The following is a 14,414-nucleotide window of genomic DNA, read 5'->3' on the forward strand; positions in this document are numbered from 1 at the left end:
TAGAGGAAGGACTTGAAAGCTGGGTAAGCAAGTTTGCGGATGACACAAAAGTCGGTGGAGTTGTGGATAGTGAGGAAGGAAGTGGTAGGTTACAGCGGGATATAGATAAGTTGCAGAGCTGGGCGGAAATGTGGCAAATGGAATTCAATGTAGCTAAGTGCGAAGTCGTTCACTTTGGTAGGAATAACAAGATGATGGATTACTGGGCTAAAGGTAGGCTACTTGGTAGTGTGGATGAGCAGAGGGATCTTGGTGTCTATGTACACAGATCTCTGAAAGTTGCCACCCAGGTAAATAGTGCTGTGAGGAAGGCATATGGTGTACTGGGCTTTATTGGCAGAGGAATTGAGTTCCGGAGTCCTGAGGTCATGTTGCAGTTGTATAAGACTCTGGTGAGGCCTCATCTGGAGTATTGTGTGCAGTTTTGGTCGCCATACTATGGGAAGGATGTGGAAGCTTTAGAACGAGTGCAGAGGAGGTTTACCAGGATGTTGCCTGGAATGGTAGGAAAATCTTATGAGGAAAGGCTGAGGCACTTGGGGCTGTTCTCATTGGAGAAGAGAAGGTTTAGGGGAGATCTGATAGAAGTGTATAAGATGATTAGGGGTTTAGATAGGGTAGATACTAAGAACCTTTTACCGCTAATGGAGTCACGTTTTACTAGGGGACATAGCTTTAAATTAAGGGGTGGTAGGTATAGGACAGATGTTAGGGGTAGATTCTTCACACAGCGGGTTGTGAGTTCATGGAATGCCCTGCCCGTATCAGTGGTGAACTCTCCTTCTTTATGGTCATTTAAGCGGGCATTGGATAGGCATTTGGAAGTTATTGGGCTAGTATAGGTTAGGTAGGATTCGGTCGGCGCAACATCGAGGTCCGAAGGGCCTGTACTGCGCTGTATTTTTCTATGTTCTATGTTCTATGTTCTAAGTGTGAGGGGGTCAGGGTGACAGTGATGGAATGAGAGCGAGGCGGACAGGGTGATGGTGAAGGAATGAGCGTGAGGGGGTCGGTGAGACGGTGCTGGTGTGATTGTGAGTGCGTCAGGGTGACATCGATGGCGTGAGAGATAGGTTATCAGGATTACCGAGATGGAGTGAGTGTGTGGGGGTCAGGGATACAGTGATGGAGTGAGTGTGAGAAGGTCAGTGTGATGGTGGTGGAATGAGTGTGCGGGGCTCAGTGTGACATTGATGGAGTGCAGGCGATGGGGTCAGGGTGACGGTGATGGAGAGAGTGTGAGGGGTTCAGGGTGACGGTGACGGAGTGAATGTGAGGTGGTCAGGGTGACAGTAATGGAGTGAATGTGTGGGTGTCAGTGGGACGGTCACGGAGGGAGGGTGAAGAGATGAGGGTGACATTGACTGCGTAAGAGATAGGTTGTCAGGATTACTGAGATGGAGTGAGTGTGAGGGGGTCAGGGAGAAAGTGGTTGAGTGAGTGTGAAGGGGTCAGGATGATGGAGAAGGAGTAAATGTGAGGGGCTAAGGGAAACAGAGATCTGGAGAGTGTGTGAGTGGGTATCGGTGACGATGATAGACTGAGTGGTGGAGCTCAGGGTAATGGTGATGGAGTGAGTGTGGGGGGGTCAGGGTGACAGTGATGGAGTGAAAGTGAGGGGGACAGGGTGATAGTGATGGAGTGAGTGTGAGGGGATCAGCTGACAGAGATGGAGTGAGCGTGAGGCGTCAGAGTGACAGTGAATGAGTGAATGTGATGTGGTCAGGGTGACGGTGATGGAGAGAGTGTGAGGGGTTCAGAGTGAGGGCAATGGAGTAGTGTGAGGGGGTCAGGATGACGATGATGGAGTGAGTGTGACGGGCTCAGTGTGACGGTGATGCAATGAGTGTGAGGGGGTCAGAGTGACGGTGATGGAGGGAGTGTGAGTGGGTCAGGGTGACAGAGATGGAGTGAGAGGGAGGGGATCAGGGTGACAGAGATGGAGAGTGTGGGAAGCGTCAGAGTGATAGTGGTGGAGTGTTTGTGAGGGGGTCACGGGGACAGAAGGGTGTAAGTGTGAGGGGGTGAGTGTGACGGTGATGGAATGAGTGTGAGGGGATCAGGGGGACAGAGATCAGGTGAGTGTGAGTGGGTCACGGTGACAGTGATGGAATGGGTTTGATGGGGTCAGGGCGACAGTGATGGAGTGAGAGTGAGGGGGTCAGCGTGACGGTGATGGATTGAGGGTGAGGGGGTTAGTGTGACGGTGATTGAGTGAGTGTGAGGTGGTCAGGGTGACAATGATGGAGTGACAGTGTGGGGGTCAGGGTGTCGGTGATGTAGTGAGTATGAGGAGTCAAGGAGACAGTGATGGAGTGAGTGTGAGAGGGTAATTGTAAAAGTGATGGAGTAAGTGTGAGGGGGTCAGGGTGACAGTGATGGAATGAGAGTGTGGCGGACAGGGTGATGGTGAAGGAATGAGCGTGAGGGGTCGGTGAGACGGTGCTGGTGTGATTGTGAGTGTGTCAGGGTGACATCGATGGCGTGAGAGATTGGTTGTCAGGAATACCGAGATGGAGTGAGTGTGAGGGGATCAGGGTGATGGTGATGGAATGGGTGTGAGGGGACCAATGTGACGATGATGGAGTGAGTGAAAATTAGGGAGTTGGATAGAGTTCTCAAAGATAGTGGAATCAAGGGTTATGGAGATAAGGCAGGAACGGGTACAGGTTAGGAATGATCGGCCATGATCATATTGAATGGCGGTGCAGGCTCGAAGGGAGGAATGGCCTACCCCTGCACCTATTGTCTATTGTCTATTGAGTCAGGGTGACGGTGATGCAGTAAGTGTGAGGTGGTCAGGGAGACAGAGATCTGGTGAGTGTGTTAGTGCGTCACGGTGACAGTGGTGGAATGAGAGTGAGGGGGTCAGGGTGACAGTGATGGATTGATTGTGAGGGGTTCTGTGTGATGGTGATGAAGTGATTGGGAGGGGACCAGTGTGACAGTGATGGAGTAAGTGTGAGGCGTCAGAGTGACAGCGATTGAGTGAATGTGATGTGGTCAGGGTGACGGTGATGGAGAGAGTGTGAGGGTGTCAGGGTGACCATGATGGACTGAGTGAGAGGGTGTCAGGGTAACCGAGACGGAGTGAGTGTGACGGGGTCACGGTTTCGGTGATTGAATGAGTGTAAGGGGGTCAGGGATACAGAGATCAGGTGAGTGTGAGTGGGCCACGGTGACAGTGATGGAATGAGAGTGAGGGGGACAGCGTGACAGTGATGGAGTGAGTGTGAGGGGATCAGCTGACAGAGATGGAGTGAGTGTGAGGTGTCAGAGTAACAGTGATTGAGTGAATGTGATGTGGTCAGGCTGACGGTGATGGCGAGATTGTGAGTGGTTCAGAGTAAGGGTAATGGAGTGAGTGTGTGGGGGTCAGGATGATGATGATGGAGTGAGTGTGAGGGGTCAGTGTGACGGTGATGGAATGAGTGTGAGGGTGTCAGGTTGACCGTGATATAGTGAGTGTGACGGTGTCAGGTTCTCGGTAATGGAGTGAGTGTGTGGGGGTCAGGTTGACGGTGTTAGAGGGAGTGTGAGGGGGTCAGAGTGACAGTGATGGAGTAAGTGTGAGGGGGTCAGTGTGACAGTGATGCAATGAGTGTGAGGGGGTCAGAGTGACGGTGATGGAGTGAGTGTGAGTGGGTCAGGGTGACAGAGATGGAGTGAGTGGGAGGGGATCAGGGTGACAGAGATGGAGTGAGTGGGAGTCGTCAGAGTGACAGTGATGGAGTGTTTGTGAGGGGGTCACGGCGACAGCGAGGGAGTAAATGTGAGGGAGTGAGTGTGACGGTGATGGAATGAGTGTGAGGGGATCAGGGGGACAGAGATCAGGTGAGTGTGAGTGCGTCACGGTGACAGTGATGGAATGGGAGTGATGGGGTCAGGGTGACAGTGATGGAGTGAGAGTGAGGGGGTCAGCATGACGGTGATGGATTGAGGGTGAGGGGGTCAGTGTGACGGTGATGGAGTGAGTGTGAGGCGTCAGGGAGACAGTGATGGAGTGACAGTGCGGGGGTCAATGTGAAGGTGATGGAGAGAGTGTGAGGTGGTCAGGGTGACAGTGATGGAGTGACAGTGAGGGGGTCAGGGTGTCGGTGATGTAGTGAGTATGAGGGGTCAGGGAGACAGTGATGGAGTGAGTGTGAGAGGGTAAGTGTGAAAGTGATGGAGTAAGTGTGAGGGGGTCAGGATGACAGTGATGGAATGAGAGTGAGGCGGACAGGGTGATGGTGAAGGAGTGAGCGTGAGGGGGTCGGTGAGATGGTGCTGGTGTGATTGTGACTGCGTCAGGGTGACATCGATGGCGTGGGCGATAGGTTATCAGGATTACCGAGATGGAGTGAGTGTGTGGGGGTCAGGGATACAGTGATGGAGTGAGTGTGAGAAGGTCAGTGTGATGGTGGTGGAATGAGTGTGAGGGGCTCAGTGTGACATTGATGGAGTGCGGGCGATGGGGACAGGGTGACGGTGATGGAGAGAGTGTGAGGGGTTCAGGGTGATGGTGACGGAGTGAATGTGAGTGGGTCGGGGTGACAGTAATGGAGTGAATGTATGGATGTCAGTGGGACGGTCACGGAGGGAGGGTGAATAGATGAGGATGACATTGACGGCGTAACAGATAGGTTGTCAGGATTACCGAGATGGAGTGAGTGTGAAGGGTTCAGGGAGACAGTGGTGGAGTGAGTGTGAAGGGGTCAGGATGGTGGAGATGGCGTGAATGTGAGGGGCTATGGGAAACAGAGATCTGGTGAGTGTGTGAGTGAGGATCGGTGACGATGATAGATTGATTGAGGGAGCTCAGGGTAATGGTGATGGAGTGAGTGTGAGGGGGTCCGGGTGACACTGATTGAGAGTGGGTGAGGGGGATAGGGTGACAGTGATTGGGTGAGTGTGAGGGGATCAGCTGACACAGATGGAGTGAGCGTGAGGCGTCAGTGTGACAGTGATTGAGTGAATGTGATGTGGTCAGGGTGACGGTGATGGAGAGAGAGTGAGGGGTTCAGAGTGAGGGTAATGGAGTGAGTGTGAGGGGGTCAGAGTGACGGTGATGGAGTGAGTGTTGGTGGGTCAGGGTGACAGAGATGGAGTGAGAGGGAGGGAATCAGGGTGACAGAGATGGAGTGAGTGGGAGGCGTCAGAGTGACAGTGATGGAGTGTTTGTGAGGGGGTCACGGTGACAGCGAGGGAGTAAGTGTGCGGGGGTGAGTGTGACGGTGATGGAACGAGTGTGAGGGGATCAGGGGGACAGAGATCAGGTGAGTGTGAGTGGGTCACGGTGACAGTCATGGAATGGGTTTGATGGGGTCAGGGTGACAGTGATGGAGTGAGAGTGAGGGGGTCAGCGTGACGGTGATGGATTGAGGGTGAGGGGGTCAGTGTGACGGTGATGGAGTGAGTGTGAGGCGTCAGGGAGACAGTGATGGAGTGACAGTGAGGGGGTCAATGTGAAAGTGATGGAGTGAGTGTGAGGTGGTCAGGGTGACAGTGATGGAGTGAGTGTGGGGTAGTCAGGGTGACAGTGATGGAGTGACAGTGAGGGGGGTCAGGGTGTCGGTGATGTAGTGAGTATGAGGGGTCAGGGAGACAGTGATGGAGTGAGTGTGAGAGGGTAAGTGTAAAAGTGATGGAGTAAGTGTGAGGGGGTCAGGGTGACAGTAGTGGAATGAGAGTGAGGCGGACAGGGTGATGGTGAAGGAGTGAGCGTGAGGGGGTCGGTGAGACGATGCTGGTGTGATTGTGAGTGACATCGATGGCGTGAAAGATTAGTTGTCAGGAATACCGAGATGGAGTGAGTGTGAGGGGGTCAGGGTGATGGTGATGGAATGAGGGTGAGGGGACCAATGTGACGATGATGGAGTGAGTGAAAATGAGGGAGTTGGATAGAGTTCTCAAAGAGAGTGGAATCAAGGGTTATGGAGATAAGTCAGGAAGCGGATACAGATTAGGAATGATCGGCCATGATCATATTGAATGGCGGTGCAGGCTCGAAAGGAGGAATGGCCTACTCCTGCAACTATTGTCTATTGTCTATTGAGTCAGGGTGACGGTGATGGAGTAAGTATGAGGTGGTCAGGGAGACAGAGATCTGGTGAGTGTGTGAGTGGGTCACGGTGACAGTGGTGGAATGAGAGTGAGGGGGCAAGGGTGACAGTGATGGAGTGAGAGTGAGGGGGTCAGGGTGACAGTGATGGATTGATTGTGAGGGGTTCAGTGTGTTGGTGATGGAGTGAGTGGGAGGGGACCAGTGTGACAGTGATGGAGTAAGTGTGAGGCGTCAGAGTGACAGCGATTGAGTGATTGTGATGTGTTCAGGGTGACGGTGATGGAGAGAGTGCGAGGGTGTCAGGGTGACCATGATGGACTGAGTGAGAGGGTGTCAGGGTAACCGTGATGGAGTGAGTGTGACGGGGTCACCGTTTCGGTGATTGAGTGAGTGTATGGGGGTCAGGAATACAGAGACCAGGTGAGTGTGAGTGGGCCACGGTGACAGTGATGGAATGAGAGTGAGGGGGATAGCGTGACAGTGATGGAGTGAGTGTGAGGGGATCAGCTGACAGAGATGGAGTGGGTGTGAGGCGTCAGTGTTTCAGTGATTGAGTGAATGTGATGTGGTCAGGGTGCGGGTGATGGAGAGAGTGTGAGCGGTTCAGAGTGAGGGTAATGGAGTGAGTGTGTGGGGGTCAGGATGACGATGATGGAGTGATTGTGAGGGGGTCAGTGCAACGGTGATGGAATGAGTGTGAGGGTGTCAGGTTGACCATGATGGAGTGAGTGTAATGGGGTCAGGGTCTCGGTGATGTAGTGAGTGTGAGGGGGTCAGGGTGACGATGTTAGAGGGGGTGTGAGGGGGTCAGGGTGACAGTGATGGAGTAAGTGTGAGGGGGTCAGTGTGACGGTGATGCAATGAGTGTGAGGGAGTCAGAGTGACGGTGATGGAGTGAGTGTGAGTGGGTCAGGGTGACAGAGATGGAATGAGTGGGAGGGGATCAGGGTGACAAAGATGGAGTGAGTGGGAGGCGTCACAGTGACAGTGATGGAGTGTTTGTGAGGCAGTCACGGTGACAGCGAGGGAGTAAGTGTGAGGGGGTGAGTGTGACGGTGATGGAATGAGTGTGAGGGGATCAGGGGGACAGAGATCAGGTGAGTGTGAGTGGGTCACGGGAACAGTGATGGAATGGGAGTGATAGGGTCAGGGTGACAGTGATGGAGTGAGAGTGAGGGGGTCAGGGTGTCAGTGATAGAGTGAGTGTGAGGGGGTCAGGGTGACAGTAATGGAATGAAAGTGAGGGGGTCAGGGTGACGGTGATGGAGTGATAGTGAGGGGGTCAGGGTGACGGTGATGGATTGAGTGTGAGAGGGTAAGTGTAACTGATGGAATGAGTGTGATTGTGTCAGTGTGACGGTGATGGAGTGAGTGTGAGGTTGTCAGGGTGACCGTAATGGAGTGAGTGTGAGGGTGTCAGGGTGACCGTGACGGATTGAGTGTGATGGCATCGGAATCTCGGTGATGGAGTGAGTGTGAGGGGGTCAGTGGGGCAGATATGGTGATTGTGAGTGGGTCACAGTGAAGGTGGTGGAATGAGAGTGAGGGGTACAGGGTGACAGTTATGGAGTGAGAGTGAGGGTGTCAGTGTGGCAGTGATGGAGTGAGTGTGAGCGGGGCAGGATGACGATGATGGAGTGAGTGTGATGGGGTCAATGTGATGGTGATGGAGTGAGTGTGAGGGTGTCAGGGTGACCGAGACGGAGTGAGTGTGGTGGTGTCAGAATCTCGGTGATGGAGTGAGTGTGATGGGTTCAGGTAGACAGAGATCAAATGAGTCTGAGTGGGGCACGGTGACAGTGATGGAATGAGAGTGAGGTGGTCAGGGTGACAGTGATGGAGTGAGTGTTAGGGGGTCAGGGTGACGGTGATGGTGTGAGTGTGAGGGAGTCAGGCAGATGGAGATGGAGTCTGTGTGAGCGGGTCAGGAAGACGGTGATGGAGTGAAATTGGGGGGATCAGGTTGATGGTGATGGAGTGAGTGTGAGTGGGTCAGGGTAATGTTGATGGAATAAGTGTGAGGGGGTCAGAGTGACGGTGATGGATTGATTGTGAGGGGACCAGTGTGACGGTGATGGAGTGAGTGAAAGTGAGGGAGTTGGATAGAGTTCTCAAAGATTGTGGAATCAAGGATTATGGAGATAAGGCAGGAAGCGGATACAGATGAGGAATGATCAACCATGATCATATGGAATGGCGGTGCAGGCTCGAAGGGCAGAATGGCCTACTCCTGCATCTATTGTATATTGTCTATTGAGTCAGGGTGACGGTGATGGAGTAAGTGTGAAGTGGTCAGGGAGACAGAGATCTGGTGAGTGTGTGAGTGGGTCACGGTGACAGTGGTGGAATGAGAATGTGGGGATCAGGGTGACAGTGATGGAGTGAGAGTGAGGGGGTCAGGGTGACAGTGATGGATTGATTGTGAGGGGTTCAGTGTGATGGTGATGGAGCGAGTGGGAGGAGAACAGTGTGGCAGTGATGGAGTAAGTGTGAGGTGTCAGAGTGACAGCGATTGAGTGAATGTGATGTTGTCAGGATGACGGTGATGGAGAGAGTGTGAGGGTGTCAGGGTGACCATGATGGACTGAGTGAGAGGGTGTCAGGGTAACCGTGACGGAGTGAGTGTGACAGGCTCACGGTTTTGGTGATTGAGTGATTGTAAGGGGGTCAGGGATACAGAGATCAGGTGTGTGTGAGTGTGGCACGATGACAGTGATGGAATGAGAGTGAGGGGGACAGCGTGACAGTGATGGAGTGAGTGTGAGGGGATCAGCTGACAGAGATGGAGTGAGTGTGAGGCGTCAGAGTGACAGTGATTGAGTGAATGTGATTTGGTCAGGATGATGGTGATGGAGAGTGTGAGGGGTTCAGAGTGAGGGTAATGGAGAGAGTGTAAGGGAGTCAGGATGACGATGATGGAATGAGTGTGAGGGGGTCAGTGCGACGGTGATGGAATGAGTGTAAGGGTTTCAAGTTGACCGTGATGGAGTGTGTGTGACGGGGTCAGGTTCTCGGTGATGGAGTGAGTGTGTGGGGGTCAGGGTGACGGTGTTAGAGGGAGTGTGAGGGGGTCAGGGTGACAGTGATGGAGTAAGTGTGAGGGGGTCAGTGTGACGGTGCTGCAATGAGTGTGTGTGGGTCAGAGTGACGGTGATGGAGTGAGTGTGAGTGGGTCAGGGTGACAGAGATGGAGTGAGTGGGAGAGGATCAGGGTGACAGAGATGGAGTGAATGGGAGGCGTCAGAGTGACTGTGATGGAGTGTTTGTGAGGGGGTCACGGTGACAGCGAGGGAGTAAGTGTGAGGGGGTGAGTGTGACAGTGATGGAACGAGTGTGAGGGGATCAGGCGGACAGAGATCAGGTGAGTGTGAGTGGGTCACTGTGACAGTGATGGAATGGGAGTGATGGGTTCAGGTTGACAGTGATGGAGTGAGAGTGAGGGGGTGAGCGTGACGGTGATGGATTGAGGGTGAGGGGGTCAGGGTGACGGTGATGCAGTGAGTGTGAGGGGTCATGGAGACAGTGATGGAGTGACAGTGAGGGGTTCAGTATGAAAGAGATGGAGTGAGTGTGAGGTGGTCAGGGTGACAGTGATGGAGTGACAGTGAGGGGGTCACTGTGTCGGTGATGGGGATGGTATGAGAGGTCAGGGAGACAGTGGTGGAGTGAGTGTGAGAGGGTAAGTGTGAAAGTGATGGAGTAAGTGTGAGGGGGTCGGGGGACAGTGATGGAATGAGAGTGAGGCGGACAGTGTTATGTGGAAGGAGTGAGCGTGAGGGGTCGGTGAGACGGTGCTGGTGTGATTGTGAGTGCGTCAGGGTGACATCGATGGCGTGAGAGGTTGTAAGGATTGCTGAGATGGAGTGAGTGTGCGGGGGTCAGGGATACAGTGATGGAGTGAGTGTGAGAAGGTCAGTGTGATGGTGGTGGAATGAGTGTGAGGGGCTCAGTGTGACATTGATGGAGTGAGGGTGATGGGGACAGGGTGATGGTGATGGAGATAGTGTGAGGGGTTCAGGGTGACGGTGACGGATTGAATGTGAGGGGGTCAGGGTGACAGTAATGGAGTGAATGTGTGCGTGTCAGTGGGACAGTCATGGAGTCAGGGTGAAGAGTTGAAGGTGACATTGATGGCGTAAGAGATAGGTTGTCAGGATTACCGAGATGGAATGAGTGTGAGGGGCTCAGTGTGACATTGATGGAGTGAGGGTGATGGGGACAGGGTGACGGTGATGGAGAGAGTGTGAGGGGTTCAGGGTGACCGTGACGGATTGAATGTGAGGGGGTCAGGGTGATGGTGATGGAGTGAGTGGTAGGGGATGAGTGTGACAGTGATGGAGAGAGTGTGAGGGGGTCAGTGTGACAGTGATGGTGTGAGTGTGGTGGGGTAAGCATGACGAAGATGGAGTGAGTGTGAGGTTGTCAGTGTGACGGTGATGGAGTGAGTGTGAGGGTGTCAGGGTGACAGTGATGGAGTGAGTGTGATGGCATCAGAATCGCAGTGATGGAGTGAGTATGAGGGGATCAGGGAGACAGAATTCAGGTGAGTGTAGGTCGGTCATCATGACGGTGATGGAATGAGAGTGAGGGGGTCAGAGTGACAGTGATGGAGTGAGTGTGAGGGGGTCAGGGTGACAGTGACGTAATGAGTGTGATGGGGTCAGGGAGACAGAGATCAAATGAATGTGAGTGGGGCACGGTGACAGTGATGGAATAAGAGTGAGGGGGTCAGGGTGACAGTGATGGAGTGAGTGTTAGGGGGTCAGGGTGATGGTGATGGAGTGAGTGTGAGGGGGTCAGTGTGACAGTGATGTAGTGACAGTGAGCGGCTCAGGGTGACAGTGATGGAGTGACAGTGACGGGGTCAGGGTGTCGGTGATGGAGTGAGTGTGAGTGGGTCAGGGAGACAGAGATCTGGTGAGTGTGTAAGTGGGTCACGTTGACGGTGATGGAATGAGAGTGAGGGGGTCAGGATGATGGAGATGGAGTGTATGTGAGGGGATCAGGGAAACAGAGATCTGGTGAGAGCGTGAGTGGGTCACGGTGATGATGATGGATTGAGTGGGGGGTCTCAGGGTAACGGTGATGGAGTGAGTGTGAGGGGTTCAGGGTGACAGTAATGGAATGAGAGTGAGGGGGTCAGGGTGACGGTGATGGATTGAGTGTGTGTTGTTCAGTGTAACGGTGATGGAGTGAGTGTGAGGGTGTCAGGGTGACGGTGATGGAGAGAGTGTGAGAGGGTCAGTGTAACAGTGATGGAGTGAGTGCGAGGGTGTCAGGGTGACCGTGATGGAGTGAGTGTGATGGCATCAGAATCTCAGTGATGGAGTGAGTGTGAGGGGGTCAGGGAGACAGAGATCAGGTTAGTGTGATTGGGTCAGGGTGACGGTGATGGAATGAGAGTCAGGGGGTCAGGGTGACAGTGATGGAGCGAGTGTGAGGGGGTCAGTGTGGCAGAGATCAGGTGATTGTGAGTGGGTCGCGGTGAAGGTGGTGGAATGAGAGTGAGGGGTACAGGGTGACAGTGATGGAGTGAGAGTGAGGGGGTCAGTGTGACGGTGATGGAGTGAGTGTGAGGGGGTCAGGGTGACCGTGATGGAGTGAGAGTGAGGGGGTCAGTGTGATAGTGATGGAGTGAGTGTGAGGGGGGCAGGATGACGATGATGGAGTGAGTGTGATGGGGTCAATGTGATGCTGATGGAGTGAGTGTGAGGGTGTCAGGGTGACCGTGACGGAGTGAGTGTGGTGGTGTCAGAATCTCGGTGATGGAGTGTGTGTGAGGGTTTCAGGTCGACAGAGATCTGGTGAGTGTGAGTGGGTCACGGTGAAGGTGATGGAATGAGATTCAGGGGGTCAGGGTGACAGTGATGGAGTGAGTGTGAAGGGGTCAGTGTGACGGTGATGGTGTGAGTGTGAGGGAGTCAGGTTGACATTGATGGCGTGAGAGATAGGTTGTCAGGATTACTGAGATGGAGTGAGTGTGAGGGGGTCAAGGGAGACAGTGATGGGGTGAGTGTGAGGGGTTCAGGGTGACGGTGAGGGAGTGCGTGTGAGGGGTTCAGGGTGACAGTGATGGAGTGAGTGTGACGGGGTCAGGGTGTCGGTGATGGAGTGAGTCTTCGGGGGTTGGGTGTCAGTGATGGAGTGAGTGTGAGGGGGTCAGCTGACGGAGATGGAGTTAGTGGGAGGGTATCAGGGTGACAGAGATGGAGTGAGTAGGAGGGGATCAGGGTGACAGAGATGGAGTGAGTGTGAGGTGTCAGAGTGACAGTGATTGAGTGAATGTGATTTGGTCAGGGTGACGGTGATGGAGTGAGTCTGAGGTGGTCATAGTGAGGGTGATGGAGTTAGTGTGAGTTGGTCAGGATGACGACAATGGAATGAGTGTGAGTGTGTCAGTGTGACGGTGATGTAATGAGTCTGAGTGTGTCAGAGTGACCGTGTTGGAGGGAGTGTGACGGGGTCAGGGTCTCGGTGATGTAGTGAGTGTGAGGGGGTGAGGGCGACGGTGGTGGAACGAGTGTGAGAGGGGGAGGGGGAGGTAGAGGGAATGAGTGTGAGGGGGTCAAGGAGACAGAGATCTGATGAATGTGAATGGGTCACGGTGACGGAGATGGAATGAGAGTGAGGGGATCAGTTTGAATTTGATGGAGTGAGTGAGTGGCTCAAGGTGACGGTGATGGAGTGAGTGTGAGGGGATCCGGGTGACGGTGATGGAATGAGAGTGAGCGGTTCAGGGTGTACGTGATGGAGTGATTGTCAAGGGGTCAGGTAGACGGAGATGGAAGGAGTATGATGGGGTCAGCTGACGGAGACGGAGTGAGAGGGAAGGGATCAGGGTGATAGAAATGGAGTGATTGTGAGTCGTCAGAGTGACAGTGATTGAGTGAATGTGATGTGATCAGGGTGACGGTGATGGGTAGAGTGTGAGGGGGTCAGGATCTAGGTGATGGAGTGAGTGTGAGGGAGTCAGGTAGACAGAGATCAGGAGAGTGCGAGTGGGTCACAGTGACGGTGATGGAATGAGAGTGAGGAGGTCAGGGTGACAGTGATGGATTGAGTGTGAGTGGGTCAGCTGACGGAGTTGGAGCGAGTACGAGGGATCAGGGTGACAGAGATGGAGTGAGTGTGAGGCGCCAGAGTGACAGTGAGTGAATGTGATTTGGTCAGGGTGACGGTGATGGAGAGAGTGTGAGGGGGTTAGAGTGAGGGTGATGGAGTGTGTGTGGGGGGTCAGTGTGACGGTGATGGAATTAGTGTGAGGGTGTCAGAGTGACTGTGATGGAGTGAGTGTGACGGGGTCAGGGTCTTGGTGATGGAGTGAGTGTGAGGGGACCAGGGAGACAGAGATCAGGTGAGTGTGAGTGGGTCACGGTGACGGTGATGGAATGAGAGTGAGGCGGTCAGGGTGACAGTGATGGAGTGAGTGTGAGGGGGTCAGCTGACGGAGTTGGAGTGAGTAGGAGGGGATCAGAGTGACAGAGACGGAGTGAGTGTGAGGCGTCAGAGTGACAGTGATTGAGTGAACGTGATGTGGTCAGGGTGACGGAGATGGAATGAGAGTGTGAGGGTGTCAGAGTGAGGGTGACGGAGTGAGTGAGAGGGGGTCAGGATGACGATGATGGAGTGAGTGTGAGGGTGTCAGTGTGACGGTGATGGAATGAATGTAAGGGTGTCAGGGTGACTGTGATGGAGTGAGTGTGATGGGGTCAGGGTCTCGGTCATGCAGTGAGTGTGAGGGGGTCAGGGAGACAGAGATCAGGTGATTGTGAGTGGGTCACGGTGACGGTGATGGGGTGAGTGTGAGGTATCAGAGTGACAGTGATTAAGTGAATGTGATTTGGTCAGTGTGACGGTGATGGAGAGAGGGTGAGGGGGTCAGGATGACCACGATGGAGTGAGTGTGAGGGTGTCAGTGTGACCGTGTTGTAGGGAGTGTGACGGGGTCAGGGTCTCGGTGATGGAGTAAGTGTGAGGTGGTCGTAGTGAGGGTGATGGAGTTACTGTGAGTTGGTCAGGATGACGACGATGGAATGAGTGTGAGCGTGTCAGTGTGACGGTGATGGAATGATTCTGAGTGTGTCAGAGTGACCGTGTTGGAGGGAGTGTGACAGGCTCAGGGTCTCGGTGATGGAGTGAGTGTGAGAGGGGGAGGGTGGGGTAGAGGGAGTGAGTGTGAGGGGGTCAGGGAGACAGAGATCTGATGAGTGTGAATGGGTCACGGTGACGGAGATAGAATGAGAGTGAGGGGATCAGTTTGAATTTGATGGAGTGAGTGAGTGGCTCAAGGTGACGGTGATGGAGTGAGTGTGAGGGGTCCGGGTGACGGTGATGGAATGAGAGTGAGCGGTTCAGGCTGAAAGTGATG

The sequence above is a fragment of the Hemiscyllium ocellatum genome, chromosome 38 (assembly GCF_020745735.1).
Source record: "Hemiscyllium ocellatum isolate sHemOce1 chromosome 38, sHemOce1.pat.X.cur, whole genome shotgun sequence".
Taxonomy (NCBI): Eukaryota; Metazoa; Chordata; class Chondrichthyes; order Orectolobiformes; family Hemiscylliidae; genus Hemiscyllium; species Hemiscyllium ocellatum.